The following is a 19,569-nucleotide window of genomic DNA, read 5'->3' as shown; positions in this document are numbered from 1 at the left end:
TCCCTGGGTCAGGAAGATCCCCTGGAGAAGGGAATGGCAACCCACTCCAGTACTCTTGCCTAGAAAATTCCATGGACGGAGGAGCCTGGTAGGCTACAGTCCACGGATCACAAAGAGGAGGACACGACTGAGCGACTTCACTAACACCAAACTGGATCAGAAAAAGAGAGGAACAAGGATCCCCACTGTTTGATAATGCGAGCTAAAATGTTTCATAAAACCAGCTTACTTACTCTGAGTGCCAAAACTTGACCAAAGGAAAAAAAAAATTACAGATCAGGATCTCTCATGGATATTTTAGATCCAAAAGTCCCTAACAATATAACAGCAAACTAAATTCAAACATAAGTAAAAGGATAACATATCATGAGGAAGTAGGGTTTATGCCAGGAATGCAAGGTTGGTTTAACATTCGAAAATCAATTTCATTTGTCTTTTTAACAAAATAAAGAAGAAAATTCATATGATCACTTCAACAGATACCAAAAAAGCATTTGACAAAATTCAGAACCCACTCATAATAAAAATCCTCAACAAACAAGACAATCCTCACACTGATAAAGGCTATCTACAAAAAGTCTACAGCTAACACATTCAACAGTGAAAAGCTAAACCACTGTTAATACTGGAAGAAATGAAAGAATTTCTACTTTCACTACTTTTATTCAACATTATACTGGCAGTCTCCAGTTCTGCAATGAGACAAGAAGAAATATAAGGCACCTGGATCAGAAAGAAGCCAAGCTATTCCACTCTGCAGATGATACGACTATTTATACAGAGACTTCTTGGGACTCTACAAAACAACTATTAAGTTATTTTCTAAGATTACGAGACCCACTGTTTGCAGCAAACAAATGGAAAATATTTCTGTTTCATTTAATAGGCACACACAAAAAAGACTATATAGGAATTAATCTAAGAAAAGATGTTAAGGGTATCTACAATGAAAACTATAAAATTTTGCTGGGAGAAATTAAAGGTCTAAATAAATACCAAGACATACCACATTCATGGGTAAACTCAACGTTATTAAGACATCAACTATCTCCAAACTCAACTTATAGATTCAATGCAATCTCAGTCAAGATTCCAGCAGGCCCTTTTTAAATAGAAACTGACCAGTTAATTTTTACTTACATTAAAAATGCAAAGGTTTTATAATAACCAAAGCAATTTTAAGAAAGAAAAAGAGTTAAGAGGGCTTGCCCTGATTTCAACACTTACTGTAAAGTAATAGTAATAAAATAAAGTATGGAATTAGGATGGGGCAGACATAGATCAATGGAACAGAATAGAAAATCTGGAGATAAATTTACAAATAAATAGTCAACTGACTTGACAAAGGTGTGAAGGTAATTCAATGTGGAAAGGAAAGTCTCTTTAACAAATGCAGTTGGAACAACTGAACATCCATATGGGTGAAAAATGAACATCAACTCTTTACCTCACATTATACATTAAAAGTTAACCATAAATCCTAACTGTAAAACCTAAAACTGCAAAACTTCCAGAAGAAAATCTTTGCAATGCCAAGGTAGAAAATGGTTTCATGGATACGACACGACAATGAACCATGGAGAAAAAAAACTGATCAACTCAATTTCACCAAAAAGACTCCATTCTTCTAAAGACGCTATTAAGAAACAGGCAGTACGACCAGGAAAAACATTCACAACACATATATCACAAACTAATATCCAGAATAAAGAGCTCTTACAACTCAATAATGAGACAAGTTGATGCAAAAATGGACAGATGCTTCTACCATACATTTCACAAAAAGACATACAAATAGTCTATAAGCACATGAAAAGATGCTGACATCATCTGTCATCAGGCGAAGAGAAACTAAAACCACAGTGAGATACTACTATATATCTATCAGCACGTGTAAAACAAAAAGACGGGCGCACGAAGTGCTGGGGAGGGTGTGGAGCAACCCTCAGGCACTGCTGGTGAGAACCTGAGACTCCAAGCACTGAGAACATCCGAGCAGTCTCTAGCAAAGCTAAACGCAACACCTACCACACGACCCAGCAATTCTGACACTCAGGCATTCACCCAAGGAAAAGGAAAACACAGGTCCAAACAAAGACTTGTATATTAATGCTCGTGGCAGCTTTGACTACAATACCTCCAAGCTGGACACTGCTCGAATGGCCACCACAGGTAAATGGATCAACAAACTGGGTGGGGGGACAAATTATGATACACCCAACATGGAAAATTTCAAAATTGTTATGTTAACCAAGCCAAAGAAGTCAGACAGTAAGGAGGGGGGGGAATATATATATATATATATATATAATGCCATTACTCAAGGAAATTTTCAGGGGGATGGAAACATTTGTTATCCTGTGCTGCCACTTTCAACAGAGGGGTGTGTGTGTGCGCATATGCGTAAGAAACAAACGCATCAAGCTGTACCCTTTAAACAGTGCAGTTCGTTGAACAGCAATTAAGCCTCAACTAAGCTGTAAAAAGTTTTAATGTTGATGTATCTCAGGGCACTTGACAGGATGAACCTTTCTCTGAATGACTAGATGACCAGAGTTCACCATTCAAGCCAGGAAATTTTCTGCAAATCAAAGTGGGTGCTAAAAATAATTAACGACTATTAAATCATCTACAACCGGGTGTGTCAACTGGCAGTGACAGGGAAGCCAGCACTTACAGCTTTGGGAACAACAAATACCCAGTCTACTCCTTGGTGTGATTAGATAACCTCGTGCATATAGTAACCTGTACAGCTCACTCCTTAGAGGAGAGCACCAAGCTGGCGACAGCCTCAAGGGTCAGCTCTCCTGGACCCTTCCTTTCCAGTCAAGGAAGTAGTCCTGCTTTTTCAATGTCAGGGATAGGACAGATGCCACGGTCCGTGCCCCTTCAGTCCCTCCAAAGGTGAGGAGGGAGCCACCTCCACTCCTATTTTCCAAATGTCCAATCACTCTGAGTCGCCATCATTAGGCCTTTGCAGACAGGGGACAATTCGGAAGCAGAGCAGATACCTGCCGCTTTTCTGACGCAACTGCAGCCTGGGTGGAGGTGAGCCCGCGTGCCCCCCGAGTGGTTCAGCAAAGGGGGAGCTCCCCGCCTTGCCCGAGCCCCTCTGCTCCTGGCTGCCTCGTGAGGTTTAGTTAAACATCCTGTAAGAACTAGGACAGCAGTTCAGGATCACGTGTTTCTTTTTGAATTTACATTTCAAACCAGGTGCTTCGTCTGTGGAAGAGGGGTTACTGAGTCAAAACCCAACACCACCTCCCAACCACCAAGCAGGGAATTCTCTTAACTTCATAAAAAGTATTACTCAGCCGTTAAAAAGAATTCATTTGAATCAGTTCTAATGAGATGGATGAAACTGGAGCCCATTATACAGAGTGAAGTAAGCCAGAAAGATAAAGAACATTGCAGCATACTAACACATATATATGGAATTTAGAAAGATGGTAACGATAACCCTATATGCAAAACAGAAAAAGAGACACAGAAGTACAGAACAGACTTTTGAACTCTGTGGGAGAAGGTGAGGGTGGGATGTTTCGAAAGAACAGCATGTATATTATCTATGGTGAAACAGATCACCAGCCCAGGTGGGATGCATGAGACAAGTGCTCGGGCCTGGTGGGCTGGGAAGACCCAGAGGAATCAGGTGGAGAGGGAGGTGGGAGGGGGGATCGGGATGGGGAATACGTGTAACTCTATGGCTGATTCATGTCAATGTATGACAAAACCCACTGAAATATTGTGAAGTAATTAGCCTCCAACTAATAAAAAAAAATTTTTTTTTTAAGTTGTTTCAAGACAATAAAATGATCCCACTACTCTATGTGCTCTGAAACAACAGATTATTCTGGAATAGAAAAGAAGGATTAAAAAAAAAAAATTATACCCTACAGAATGTACCATTTTCCTAACTTTCAAGGAAAAAAAAAAAAAAACAGACATACAGGACTCGGCTTGATCATATCCTTGGACATTTACCAAATATTTACAAAACCTAGACATTTACCTGAACATTTACTAAAGAATATCGGGTAAAGAATGACTAAAATTATTAATTTCTTGGACAACCTAAGAAAAATTCAATCCATCTATGTTACCCTCTCCACTATTTCTTTTCTCAAAGAACTCTTTGCAGAAGTCCTAGAGTCAAACTACAGTCTCTCAACTGTCCTTTGTTTCGTCTGTCACTTGTGAATAAAGACAATCAGAAGTGTTAACAATGAACACACACCTATATACACAAGCATACATACAAACATACCACACTTACACACACACCCCCAACAGTATTGTGAAACGGCTTAAATTTCATAAATGCAACTCCTACTCAATAATAACACAGCCCAGGCAAGTAACAGCATCCGCTCCCACCCTCAATTCTAAATATACTTAACAGACACCACAATTAGTTCCACCGCTCACCAGCCAGGCTGCCAGAAGACAGTGTTCTTTCTCTGTGCCTGCTTGGAGCAGCTGTAAGAACCAAGCGCTGAGCCCTCACGTGGAGTACCCAGCTCTTTGGACCATCGGTGTCACAGAGCAGGTGCTGCCTTCAGCAAAACCCCACACTTAGCAAACACACAGCCACCAATTTGGCTCAAAGCCGCTTCTTCCTGCTTCTTGAAACTGAGAACACAGAGTGGATTATAAAGCACGGGGTTCACTAGAGTAGCTTCCGCCTGCAGCTGCTCTCCTTGCCCTGCTCCACCGTCCAAGGCGTGTTTTAACAATCAGAGTACTTTATTCACTAAGCACCTACTATGTGCCAGGTGCTGCCCCCCCCCCCCCAAGGCGTGCAACTGAGCTGCCCCTGCTTTTCCAATGGGAGAATGAGGCTACAGGTGTGAGAAACTAGGATCGTGCAGCTGGTGGCCGACACAGCCAGGGCGGGAGGACTGGGTCTCCCGAGCTCGGTGTTCAGGCGGGGAGCAGCGCAGTGCACTCAGACGGCAGGAGCCGCTGTCCTCACACGGGCCTTCCCGTCTGGCAGGGCCTCTGCAGGACTCCTGGGACAGCCCCGGCCCACAAGCACAACATTCCCACCCCAGATCCAGGCCAGCAGTCACAGAAATTGGGAAGAGCTTTTCCATGTGAGGAAATCTGCCAATTATATATATAGCTTTTCCTCTCTCTGAGCCAAACTGACTGGTGTAGGGGTTTTGCCCAGGAAATATCTGAGCTCCAAACAAGCTGGAAAGGAAAACTGATGTTGAAATCCGGATAAAGGTCATGGTTGCTCACCAAACGAGCAGCGCCTGACCACCCCACAGGCTGACATCTGCTGGGAACAGCTGAGAGACTCGGGTCTGGGGTTTGTAGGCCCCACGCAGGCCTGCAAAGGGACTCCCGTTCACTCAACAGACTCGAATGCCGAATAGACGAGATTTAAAACAACTAAAAAGACTAGATAAATCCATTACATAGCTTCTTTTCTATTTAGGGTTACTGTGTGCGCGTGCTAGGTTGCTTCAGCCATATCTGCCTCTGTGCGACCCTACAGACAGTAGCCCACCAGGCTCCTCTGTCCATTGGATTCTCCAGGTGAGAATACTGGAGTGGGCTGCCATGCCCTCCTTCAGGGGATCTTCCCGACCTAGGGATCTAACCCGCGTCTCTTATGTCCCCTGCATTGGTAGGCGGGTTGTTTACCACCAGCACTAGCTGGTTACAGGGTTACCCAGGTTCAGTTCAATTCAGTCGCTCAGTCATGTCCAAATCTGCGACCCCATGAATCGCAGCACGCCAGGCCTCCCTGTCCATCACCAACTCCCAGAGTTTACTCAAACTCATGCCCATCAAGTCGGTGATGCCATCCAGCCATCTCATCCTCTGTTGTCCCCTTCTCCTCCTGCCCCCAACCCCTCCCAGCATCAGGGTCTTTTCCAATGAGTCAACTCTTACCAGGTTATAATTAATTAAAATATGAAAAGTAAAATATAAAGGAAAACCAAATGCTAATGTAAAATAAGATAATTAAACAAAGGTATGGCTGGACGGCATCACTGACACAATGGACAAGAACTTGGCCAAGCTCCAGGAGATGATGAGGGACAGGGAGGCCTCGTGTGCTGCAGTCCACGGGGCTGCAAAGCATCAGACACGACTGGATGACTCAACAACAGCAATATAAAGCTTACAGCTTTAATTACATTTGTCTTCTCTTTACATTCTATTTTTCCTGTTTTTATTAGTTATTTGCCTGATAATCTTAAGGATAATTCTTTCCTGATACCTACTCTTCAGTTGCAGATGCTATTTTTAACACTGCCTATAAAGTTAACCTCATCTGAAATTCTTTGGGATTTGAATAAAACAAAATAACTGCTAAGTGTTAGCAAGTTGAACCCTATTACTTTCCTACTAGTAGTGATGAATGGTCGTGGAGATAAAAACCAAGAAACACTTAGAGAACACTTTTTTGCCATCCCAATGACAAAGATTCTATTATAGCATTACCCCCATTTCACAGATGAGAAAACTGAGTCTATGAAGTATCTTGCCTTAAGTCATAGAGCTAAAAAAGGAGAACACCTTCATAATACACCTCACAAAATACCATGAAACATTTCACCCAGAGTACTGTGGGGGAAGGAAGCTATAAATACAGACATGTAAAATCACTCCTCTCTATGTATGATGTGGTCACTTCAGGCTGGATGACGCTGTGAGTGAAGCCCGCTGGATCCCTGTGCCAACGGCCATATGCTGTAGCCATATGACTAAACAGAAGGGCCAGGTCATACTTTTCGGAAATCACATGAAATCTCAACGTGGTATTTTGCAGGGTAGCAGCCCTCTTAAACATGTATATCCTAAATGCAATTCTCATTCAATTTATACTGAAATTATACTGAAACCTGGAACCTTTTTGCCCATGGATCCCTTTTGGCAGTCTGGAGAAGCCTATGGAGACTTCTCAGAATGTCTCTGGATGTAGAAAATGAAATACCATTGCAATGAAAATCAACTTTAATCAAATAGTCAAATCCACAGACCCCTTGTGGGGAGCAAGGTCCATGAACCAAGATAAAAAAACCTCTGCCAGCAGCACGCTTTCTTCTCTCCTCCCTCTCCCCCATCTCCCAAAAGGAGTTACAGGGGTGACTGGCTCTCCAGCAGTCATCTGGGACCAGGAGAATCGACTTCTGGAGGGACCCAGATGATGCTGTGCAACCACATGTTGATCAAGGCCTGACTCCTCTTGTGAAGGAAAATAAAACTTCACACACTCACACCATTCTTTCTTTGACAACTTCTCTTTTAACAAGTGGATGGAGTGGGTTGAATAGTGCCCTCCAAAAGAATATGTCCATGTTCTAATCCCCAGAACCTGTGACTGTGAGCTAACTTGGGAAAGAGTCTTTGTAAACATAATTAGGGATCTTAGGGTGAAATCACCCTGGGTTACCTGGGTGGTCCTAACTCCAGGGACAACTGTCCTCCCAAGAGACAGAAGGGAGGACACAGTGGAAGGCTGAGAGAGTCCTGCAAAGATGGAGGGAGAGATGGGGGTGATGCCTCACCAGCCAAGGGACACCCAGAGCCTCTGGAAGCCAGACGAGGCAGGGAACAGAGTCTCCCCAAGACCACGGTAGGGAGCACAGCCCCGCCAACGCCTCGATCTCAGACTTCTGGCCTCCAGAAATACGAGAGCATAAATTTCTGTTGTTCTAAGGCATGTGGCAATTTGTCATGGCAGCCCCAGGAAACAGAGCAGCCAAACCTACTTCTAATAAATGTACCTTTATGATTTTCTAAACATTAAATACTAAGAAGTAAACATACACTCCCTTTCACATATACAGTGCTGTATATGGCGTTAAGCAGAAACAGCCCTCTAAACATGTGTATCCTAAATTTAATTCTCATTCAGCTTATACCGAAAACTCTATTTTCCATTGCCATTATTGGGCCAATCCATCTTCCTGAAATTTAAGAATAAATCAAGAGCATGTCCTTCCCTTCACTCTGTTCCTACTTCATGCCAACAAGCATTCCCTTCTTTCTTCCTGTGCTCTGCCCAAGCCCCATCTGCTTTCTCCAACCATCCCTCACCCCTCACACCAGCGTGTTCTCGACTTCACTGCCCTTCTCCAGGCTGTGCCGCCTGCAGAGTCCATGATTCAACTTTCTGCTCGCGTTTCCTCCTCCACCAGCCCAGTCTCTGACACCAGGGTTCCCCCAGTCCGTCCGCTTCCTCGTCACCAAACCCAGCCCGGTCTCCTCCTTTCCTTCACTAGAGGCACACGGCACGCTCACCGGAGATTCTGCAGGTTCGGGATACGTGAAAGTTTCAGAGATGAGGTCAGGCAAGCAGAAATTAAAAATACAGAAGTCCTCTTGCTCAAAAATGAACGTGTAAACCCGAACCACACCAGAACCACACAAAGCAGAGGAAGTTTCACCTTCTCAGCCTCAGGTAAGGCAACGGAGGTGAGAACGGCCACACAGGGGAGTGGAGGCCGCCTTCAGGAACACCTGCCCCCTCTTCCGGGCACAGGGACTCCGCACGGGGCGGCTCCACAGGGGAGGCCACGCTCGTTTTCCCAACGGCCCCTCCTGTGACCGAAGACGCCTACACTGAGATTATCTGTACCAGGAGAAACTGAAACCATTCTATGTCCCTAAAACTGCAGGAGTAAATAAAACTGATCAACCATGACTCGTCCACACGATGAAACACCCACAACTAGAGGTGGTCATCGGAGAGGCTCACCACGTGGAAACGCTTATCTGATGAAATAATAACCGAAGCCAAAATATAAAATTACACATACACTGATGTGTATATAACATATGCAAGATGCAACATCTACCTGTGAAGAAGTCTGAAGGAAACGTGAGAGAAGCCGCTGCTGAGCTACTGCAGGCTTTTTTTTTTTTTCACTTTGAATTTCTTTAAAATCATCATTACAATTTAAACACTTTTAAGACAGATATCCCTGGTGGGCAGTGGCTAAGACTGTGCTCCCAATGCAGGGGGCCTGGGCTCGATCCCTGGTCAGGGAACTAGATCCCACAGGCCACAACCAAGAGCTCACATGCTGCAACTAAGACCTGACATAGATAGAAAGATTAAAAGAATATTTTCTAAAAATAATCAATACTTTAAGCGGCCCCTCCCCCAGGCCCACTCATACAGCCCCTCCGCAGTAGAAGCTTCCCTCCCCAGGTAGGTGCCTGAGCTGTTTCTTTCTCCTCTCACACTGTCCTGGGCAGCCTGGTCCGTGTGACACCTGTCACAGGGCACAGTCACGAGTCTGTTCACATCCAACAGCCTGGAAGCTGGCTCTGAGCACAGGGAATGCATGTTTCCACCTCTGTCCACCCTCAGACGCCCAGCAGAGTTTGCCACAAGGACCACTGAAAAAAGGGAAGACAAGTCTTTCTGAAAAACTGTGCCTTTTCCAATTGATTTCTATGTGATTTCAGAAATCAGGTTGCCAGGGTAAAGCCTGACTTGCCCAATTATCTCTGTATTCTGCAGGGGTAAACCGGGAAACGCCCACACAGCAAAGAGAGCCGGCCGTTCCCAAAGCTGCTCACCAACCGGGGTCCAAAAGCCCCAGCTCCGGGAGCCCCAAGGTCCTGTCACCCCCACTTCCCTGCAAGTGGGTAATGGGAACCAGAGGGGGGTCTGGCCCACGGGACCATCTGCAGTAATGGACATTTGTTCCAGGGCGGGGGTGGGGGAGTGCAAAGAAGAAACAATTCAACCTTCTCTCTGAACAGAAAGGACCAAGAGAACCGCGTTCCCGGCTCCGGCTCCTCACACAGCCGGCAAGAGCCTCACTCAGGGACAGCAAGCAGTGAAAGGCAGCCCCAGCCTCGGGTCGAGACACAGAGGCCATGATCGCCGAGGAGCCTGCGCTCCACCCACCATCGCAGGACCGCGGGTCCCCAGTCCGGCTGCCCCTCAGAGTCGAGCAAAGTTTGGAAAACTCACCCACTTGTAAGTCAGCAGTAGGCTCTCCTGAGAAGGTTCCTGGACCTTTTCTGAAGTTCTAAAGGGCGCTCGGGCAGGGCCGAGGCTGGGAATCGCCACCCCGAGGAAGCAGAGGCAGCTACGTGCTCCCTCTGACCACAACATGGACAAGGGCTCGTGGAAGAGGGTGCCCGCGCCCTACCTTCTGAGGGGTGCGCCGGGCCTGCCGGAGGAGTTCGGGGAGAGGGCCGCCAGCGGAGGGGCCCCGGACGCCAGGGCCGGCAGGCACGCGTGCACAGGGTGTTCGCTGCCCACAAGGGGCGAGGCTGGGAGGGGCCGGAGCACCAGGTCCCCTGGACGCGCCAGATAAGAAACGAGGCAGCATGAGAGGACTCAGTGCTGTCAAACACGGGCAGGAGACGCCTCTTTCTCATGGCTCTGTATTCACGTACATTCCAGTAAAACTCGTCTTTCCTCTTCAAGGCCCACCTCCGCTGCGGCACTGCTGTGACCCTGGTGGGAACGAACAGACTGTCCAGTGCCTGGCCAGCGAGACGTGGTCAGCGTGGTGACGCTCCATCTGAGAAACACAAGGACACCAAACCCAAGAACACTCCCTACAGCCCTATCGTCGACAGCAGCAACTACTTTCATCACGTTGCGTTAGCTCGTCTGACCCTGCCGACACCCCCAAGCAGGTTCTGCTATCGCCCCTACTCCTCAGACGGGGACCCCCAGGCGCAGAGCCGAGTGCAATCTGCCCGAGGTCAGCTGGCAGGTGAGAGGCTGAGCGGGCACCCGTGCCCTGCTCCTCCCAGGGAGCCCAGCTCCCGCACCAGCCCCGCTGCAGGCACTTTCAGACATAAGGAAAGGACTGAACGCAGCCCTGCCGTCTAGGGTCTCACACCTGGGAGAGAAACAGACCCCAAACATTCAGAGTCCGTGCCTCCTCCGGGACCCCGGAGTCTGGAAATCCCACATGGCACTCAATCTCCCCTGTAAATGAAGCAAACCATAACTGCCCATGCCACAGCGCGTACACAGGTGGCTGCCCCAGGCGTGCGGGGCCTAGCTCCCCCCTGCAAGCAGCCTCCACCCCCGCAAACGCGGACCATGGGGGCACCCAGAGGCCCCACACACCAGCCCTGGGACTCGGGGTACTGCTCGGCCACACCAGAGTCGTGGGCGGTGCTGGGGTCAAGGCAAGTGGGCGGGCGCGGGGAGACACTGCCTTCTCTGAGGGGGACACCAGGCGGGGAACCTATGATGCCCGGGTGCCCCTGCCTGCAGTCGGCCGTCCACCTGCCCCTGCATCCACAGTGGCTCCTGTGTCCACCCCAGACGACATCCCTCTGTCCTACTGCGCTGAGAAAATCGTCACTAAACTAAATTCGGCTCTGACTCTGCTTCCCTCAGAGGGCCAGGGCCTCTGACACCAGGCACCATGAAGTCGGAGTCTGAGGTGACGATTCCAAGGATGGAAGCCGCCACGCGGCCCTGGTGGGGGGCAAGGGCATGGAGCGGCTGCAGGCAGGGCACACGTCACGTGACCGTCAGGCCGGGGCAGGGCGCTCGCTACCAAGCATCCATCACTGAGAGCTCAGTGCCCGTCTTCCTTCTGTACTGTTCCTAAATCGTGCAGGACCAAGAGTGGCGCTGGCAACAAGGAGACCAGGGTCGAATTCCTCTGCCCGCCAGGCCCGGGTCCCCACCTACCCTCCCTCACCAGCCACAGAAGAGGCCGCCCATCTGACCGCCTCACGCCCACCCTGCCCACCCCTTCCCTGCAGCAGCCACGACAAAACCCAATGGCTTTACAGATCTTACTGGCTTGCAATACACGTGGCAAAGGGTCCACCGCGGCCTGGAACGCGCTTCACCTCTGCCCTCTGCCCGTCTCGCCACCCTCCCAGGCTTGGCTCCCTCTGGCAGGAACCGCTCTGACCCCGGACCCCTGACGCTACTGCTCACAGCCCACTCAGCCTCGGGTCTTCCCACGTCCCCCCAGCCACGCTCCCCCGCAGGAAGGCCTCCCCTGACACCAGCTGCAGCCAGAGCTGTCTCCTTCTTGGCCTCTGCTCCTGACTGCTCAGTACCCACTACTCACCCGGGACTGCGTGAAGGAAGCTCTCACTGATACCAGCACCTGTCCAGACAGGGCTCTCAGGTGAAATCGGAGGGTGAACAGGGCCAACCACCCTGGAGCGGGTCACTCTGTACCTATGGGCACCTACTGTGTGTCAGTGAGCAAACAGGGGCGACCACCCTGGAGAGGGTCACTCTGACATGTAACTGTGGACACCTACTGTGTGTCAGCAGTGGACAAACCAGACAAAAATCCCTTGCTCACACGTGGCGTTACATTACAGCTTTTAACAAAAAAAACAAAAGCAGGTGGACTCAGAGCAGCGACACTCCGGGGAGGGATGGTGGGGGTGGGGGCGGGGTGAGGCCGGAGTCTCGCTGAGCCCCACTGCTTCAATTTGTTTCTGCTGCTTTCCAAAACTTCAAGTAACTTTAAAGGAGGTGGCGACATTCCATCAAATGTTTATTAAAATAGAACCCAGGTTTAAAATGATGGAACACTGACTTGAAGAAAAAAGTAAACAAAAGCACTTAAACTCTTAACTGCCCCACAACTCCTGGAATGCTCCACAGCTCCAGGCTGCTGTGGGAAGATTATAAAAGAAGCCAGCCAGGACTTGAAGACAACTAAAATCACTAAAGAGAGATCAGAGATGGCTAGGTCGGGGAGGGGGGACATCTGAAGTCAATGAAAACATCTGGATACCCAAAAGCAAATGCAGGTGCTCAAAGGATAATCTCCCCCTGAGGCACAACAAAGATGAGGTTAAACAGAAAGCATTTTTAAAATACTTTCTCTACCAAACAAGAATAAGTCAAGATAAAAACAAAGTAAAAAGAACAGGAAAGCTATGCTGAAACAGGGGTGAAAATCACACGTAGAAGCACTAAGAAATGCAATTAGATTTGTATCCAATTATACAATTTGATAAACAGAGAAAACAATTTAAAACAATGCAGAAAAGCATAACAGACACGGAAGATGAAGCACGCACGCACACACACACACGCACCCCTGCACGATCCCGAGGCCCCTGGTCCCTGGTGGACCCTGCAACTCATTTACCTGGCCTGCTGCTCGGAGGCAGAGTGCTTGACACCTCATCCATCTCGCCCTGGGCCAAGCTGAGCGCACCCATGTCACTGCCCACTCTCCACCCCCCCCCCCCCCCGTACCCTGAACCAGAGGCCTGACCTTCCTCTTCCTCTTCACCCTCCATATGGCAGCCAGAGCAAATCATCCCAACACTGCAAATCTGGGACTCTTGCCAAATGGAACTAGTCAATGGACAGGTTGAACGACGACGTCCCAAACCCTTCCCACAGCTACGGCCTCTCCCCCTCGGGCCTCGGCATGCCGCACGGCCCTTCCTTCACCTCTCTGTGCAGTCTGAACTGCAGCCCCCACCGCACCTTTTGCACACGCTAGGCCCTGGACCTAACCCATTCCAGGGCGCCAAGTGCGACTCACATGCACAGACTCACACACTCTGTTCAGCTGACTCTCCACTCATCCCTCTTCAAGTCTCAGTGAAAACATCACCTCCTCGGGGCAGCAGTCTTCCCCACCCCTCCGCCAGACCAGTGGGGACCCGGCTTATCATACTTCCCACGCAGCCTTACTTCCATACGTATTGCCAGTCTCAGCCTGTAATCAGACCTCGCTGTGAGTCACTGAGCCCCCTTGAATACAGCTTGATGACAAGAGCCCTTCTCCATTTCTACCCACCACTGAAATTTATCATTGAGTATGGCATGTGCTCCAGACACCCTGCACAGAAAGATGTTGAAACAATGAATGAATGAACATGCCGAACTCCCAAAGAACAAGACAAAGCACATGAACCAGAATTACAGAGATAAGACCATCTTTCAAAGTTGGAAAACCAAAAACAGGGACTGGAAGCCAGCAGGTTCTACATATCAGACAAATTTGTGAGCAAAAAGCAATATTCCTCAAGACAAAAAGAGAATCCTACAAGATTTCAAATGGAAACGTACAGATATCTTCAAAGATGGTAACAACATGAAGGCTAGTTCAATGCCTCCCCTGCAACACCAGCAACAGAAAGCAGTGTGCTGTTACAGGCATCTGCTGAAAATACCATGTTTTGGTTTGTTGGTGAGAAGCAGAACATTTTCCATTATTTTACTTCCTTGTTCCTCAGTCCTTTCTCAATGTCTTAGTTTGAAAGGAACGACCGAGTGGCTGGAAACAAAGCACTGAGAGGCATGAGCTGTGTGGCTAAGCGCTGTCTGCTGCAAAGCTCGACCAAAACATGATGTCACCATGTGGGCTGGCTATGGGCAGAGACATCATGAGAAAATCTGTGCACTGTGAGTGTGCGAAAAAAATAAGGAAAACTTCAACACAAACCATTGTCAAAAACAAAGGCAAACAGTGCACATACCACTCACAAAAATGCAAGACAGAAGAGAGGTACCAAGGAAGCATGAACTCACAACACAGCCGGGCGCGGAGCACAGCAGTCAGACACGTAAAACTGACAAGCAGAGAACACCGCATGTCCGCTGCTGCTAGCAGACTGTCCCACAGTGAGCTAAGACAGATTCCAACAATCTACTGGTTACAAGGACTGAATCTAAAGTAACAAGGAAAAATAAAGAAAACAGTAAGGGTGGAAGAGGGAAGTAAGTATGTCAATTAAACTGTGAACAAAGGAAAGAAAGTATGACAATATTAATATCAGACAGAGAACATGGTCATGGCAAAGATTAATCAGTATTAAAAAAAATAAAAGATGTGACTTTATTAATAGATGATTGATTACTCAGTAATGAGGGTATTAACATTTACTTAGGTGCTTAAAAGAACTTCAAAAATAGAGCAGGTAAGAACTATTAGAAATATGAGAATAAAAGGATGAATTAAATTGTCCTGAAAGAGATGAACTTCTCATTATCAGTCTGTGAGAGAAGAAGTTATAAAAGTAAGGTCCTAAGAAGACTGAGCAACAAATTTCCTAAGCTGCGATAAAGACCAAATTTTATTCCCTATAGTAAATAATTATCTTTCAAGTAAATGGGATCTAACATTTCTCACATTTCATAATGAGTGATCTTTTTAAATTGAGGTATAGCTGATGTACAATATTATATATAAGTTTCAGGTGTACAACACAGTGATCACAACTTTTAAGGGTTATATTCCATTTATAGTTATTATAAAATATTGGCTATACACCTTGTGTTGTTTGTATATAGTGAGTGGTCTTACTGTCAGATACTTATAAACATCATGCAGTGATGAGATACAGAAAAAACAAACTAGTGACAAGTGCCAATTCACAAGCGGAAGCCAAAGAGGCTCAGAAGCTGAACAGAGCTTTTGAACACCACCACGGGGCTGGCAGAGATGACAGAATTCAGAGACCAACAGAGAATGAATAAATGCCAAGACTCCTACGGACTAACCCACAGAAGCAGAGCAAGTGAAGACTGATCAGAAAAAAAAAATATCAGAAAAAAGTGAAGCCCACCTTCAAATCCGATCAACCACAAACTGAATTTAAGATGACCTGCTGCTCCTGCACCCACCGGCCAGAAGCAGAGGATTAACAAATCCTCTCTTTGGGAAGAGACCACCATCCTGAGCCTAAACCTGTCTTCACTTTTCAGACAATGTCTGTCAACCAAGACTGACAGGTATTCCAGGAGGAAACACTAAAGGAACAAAAGCAAGAAAAAAGCCAGGCAATAAAAAAAGACCCAGAGTAGAACCAGATGTTTTGAGTTTTCAGGCATGGACTTTGAAATATGCTTAATATTTTCGATGAAATAAAAGACAAGATCGAGGACAGGGTTCTGGTATGGAACTTGAGCCCTTTTTTTAAAAATCAACTGAAAATTCTAGAGCTGAAAGAAAATAAGTGGAATTAAAAACTCAACAGACAGATTTAACAACAGACAAGAAACACCTAAGAACACAGAAGAAAGATAATAAAACATCTAGAATGAAGAAAATAGAAAATATTTTTTAAAGAGTACAAGAAACATGGAAGTCAGGGGAAAGATGTAACAAAAAAGTCCCAAAAATAAGAGGAAAAAATAATGGGTAGGAGCAACACTTGAAGAGCTAAGAACCAAGACTTCCCCAAAACTGACAAGAGAAAGGGAACACAGCTACAGAATTCAGATGTACCAGGAATACTAAGCAAGATAAATACAGAGAACCATGTCTGGAAAAATCATAGTAAAACAGCACCATGCCAAAGGAAAAGAAAAATCTTAAAAATAGTCGGGGGCGGGGGGAGGAGGTACATTATCATGCAAGGGAAAACAATAGGATAAGTTATTACTTTTACTAAAAGTAATAGAAGCTACAGTACAACGGAATGACATTTTTAGACACCTGAAAGAAAATGACTGCCATACTAGAACTGTAAAACATGCAAAAACATCGTTCAGAAAGATGAAATAAACAAAACAGAAATAGAAACCAACACTAAAGGAATATTAAAGAGAATTTTTCACAGAAGGAATATCACCCCATATGGACCACAGGAATACAGAAAGAAATGATGGCAACAGAAAAGGCAACGCTCATTGCAAACCTAAGTGACTACTGACTGTATGATAATGTCCCATGAAACTTCAAATATATGTAAAATCAAGATGTATAACAAACCGCAGAAAGGTGAGAGGCAACTACAGAGAAGCTTCCTTTTCAAGTACCAGAAATTAAATTTCAAGAGCAAAGTAGAGTATACATGTTTAGTTGCTCAGTCATGTCTAACGCTTTGCAACTTTATGGACTGTGGTCTGCCAGGCACCTGTCTATGGGATTCTCCAGGCAAGAATACTGGAGTGGGTTGCCATTTTCTTCTCCAGGGGATCTTCCAGACCCAGGGATTGAACCAGCATCTCTTGAGTCTCCTGCATTGCAGGCAGATTCTTTACCTCTGAGCCACTGGCTTCCCTTAATGAAGAATATAGAGTTCAAAAACTCTTAAGATCCCTGCTTTGTCTGGGAAGCACTAATCTGGATGGGAAGTTAATAAGTCAAGGACATATTTTACAATCTGCAAAAAAAATCACTAAAATATGTATATGAAATAAGAGAGGGGAAAAAATGAAATAATTCATCCATTTTAGAAAGAAAGATACAAAAAATATGAAATGTGAGACAAAGAGAAAACAAGTAATAATACATTGGATTTGTACCCAAATACAAGAGTATCTAAAACTAAGTACAGATTAAACATAAACCAATGGAAGACATCACCCAATTAAATAATCCAACAGTCAATTTAAAAAACCACATAACTATATGCTGCTTACAACCTTAAATATAAACAAAAAAGGTTTAAACTAAAAAGATGGAAAATTCTATACCATTACCTACAATACAACTACTAACCGAAATAAAGGTATTGCAGCTAAAGCAACATCAAAGTAAACTTTAAGGCAAAAAACATTAAAAGAAACAAAAGGTTTATTTCATAATAAAGGGGTCAATCTAGTAAGAATATAAAATAATCTTAAATTTGTATGCATTTAATAACAAGCCTGCAAATATATAAAGCAAAAATTAACAGGATGAAAGCAAAAACCAGGTAAGTCCACAATCATAGCGGAAGATTTTAATAAATCTCACTTAGTAACTCAAGGACAAACAGAAAAGCAAGTCAGAAGGTTATAAAAGACTTGAGGAAAATGATTAAATTTTCATCCTAATCAACGTACAGAACTGAGTGCAAACTCCATTCCAATGCACATGGAACATCTGTAGAAATACACAGGTCAGAAGCAGACACAAAAGAATGTGAGTTCATGTGCATCAACCATCTAAAACAGTCGGCACAAATCTATGTATCAGGTGTAGATGGTGGTTCCTCAGGAGGGGGCGGGGGAGACAACTGGGCAAGACCACTTAGGGGAGCTTCCCGGGGCCCAGACACATTCTACCACTGAATCTGGGAGTGCTTACAGACGAAGCTCTGCCTGATCACTTGTGCACTTTTCAGCGGGGAAGTCATATTTCAATTTTTAAAATTATTTACAATATACAAACTCAGTAAAGCAGAAATGCTGCTTTGACAAAGTCCTTTGAAGAATTAGAGAGGTTAAAATATACCTTCAACACAAATCTGTAAATTTTGTGATAAGGCTGGAAATAATTCCTAAATTATCCCATGTTTGATAATGGAAAGAAAAGAAATATAAGGGGAAAATGAGAAACATTTTTCTCTGACAACTTTTGCCTATTACTAGTGTATGAAACCTAGTTTTTAAAAAGGGGGAAGGAGGGCAGGAGGGAACCACTAAAGCAAGCATAGCCAATGAGGGCAAAATTAGAGAAAGAGAGGTGGGTAATTTTGAACCCCCCCCCAAATACAGAGCTGACTATCCAAAAGCACATACAGAATCAGCTCATAAAGAAATTAATACAAATGGCCAAAGACTGTGAGAAACATTCGACCTCACTTTGATAATCAAAGAAATAAAACAAACTACCATTTTTATCAAAACGGCATAGATTTTATAAAATTTTAACAAATGCCATTTGTGAAAGGATAGAAACCACTTCATGACATTCTACCCATACAAATTCTAAAGGCCATTTGGCAATAATACACCAAAAGCCTTTTAGTTTTCATAGATTAACATTAACATGGTTAATTATCAAAAACATTTCATGCTACTGCAGAGGCTGGGACATGAAGCTGGCAAGTCCCCTTTCTCTCGTCATGCTGCGGTTATGCTCTGGCGTTCTCAGGGGTGATCCCACTTGAAGGTGAGGACGTGGAGGACTCTGTCCATTTACTCCCCTTCTTCTGAGACTTCCCGTGGCCACAGCTCCACCTTATCAAGAACCTAAAGGCACATCTGTGTCTCTAGCTGCACCCCAACTTCACTTTGTTCTTAAACAGAAGGCAAGCAGACTCCTTTCCAGCTGCAAAAGTCTCCTTGCTACCATTTCTTCCATCAAACCTGTATAAAAATCTGTTGTTTAATTGCTAAGTCATGTCTGACTCTTTGCGACCCCACCAGGCGCCTCGGTCCATGGGATTTCCCAGGCAAGAAATCTGGAGGGGTTTGCCCTTTCCTTCTCCAGGGAATCTTCCCAACCCAGGGATCGACAACCCCCCACCCTGCCCTGCCCCGCCTCCTACATTGGCAGGTAGGTTCTTTACCACTGAGCCACCATGAAAGAAAAATCTCTCCTCTCCCCCAAATATTTCCTTCCATATCCCCTGGAAGACTCTTGTTCCTCAGGTCCTTATGTCTTTATGAGACAATTCTTCAGCCATTTTAGGGAAAAATTAAAATGGAGTCTTTGTTAATGTGGAGCAAAATTTACTCATTCTTTGCCAGATACAAAAGGATCCCATCTGTTGGCTGATACATGATAACAGCAACTTTCAGTGCCGGGTTGTTTGTATGAGGCATGCAATTTTAGTAGAAGTTGCGGAATTTGGAAATTACTACTGGAATAGCTGGAAAACCAAACGAGATATTCCAGAAACTGACGTGGCTTCTGGGCAAATATACTCATTCGTTCTGCACTCACTTCCGCGAGCACATGGCAC

At 45.5% G+C, this 19,569-nt stretch overlaps 1 protein-coding gene across 5 annotated transcripts in view; it reads right to left on the bottom strand.

Annotated features, from left to right (window-relative positions):
• DGKD (diacylglycerol kinase delta) overlaps nucleotides 1–19,569 on the bottom strand; it is a 105,896-nt gene that overhangs the window by 49,241 nt on the left and 37,086 nt on the right. The window contains exon 1 of one of the 5 annotated variants that reach the window (XR_010660529.1): nucleotides 4,429–4,481. The exons of the other annotated variants lie outside the window; for them this stretch is intronic. The gene's annotated coding sequence lies outside the window, so the exon portion shown is untranslated. Of the gene's footprint in view, nucleotides 1–4,428; nucleotides 4,482–19,569 lie in introns of those variants that run through there. 5 annotated transcript variants of the gene reach the window in all.

Source organism: Muntiacus reevesi, chromosome 1 (genome assembly GCF_963930625.1).
Source record: "Muntiacus reevesi chromosome 1, mMunRee1.1, whole genome shotgun sequence".
Taxonomy (NCBI): domain Eukaryota; kingdom Metazoa; phylum Chordata; class Mammalia; order Artiodactyla; family Cervidae; genus Muntiacus; species Muntiacus reevesi.
Note: the sequence above shows the minus strand (reverse complement) of the source record. Positions and strands in the feature narration are given on the sequence as shown.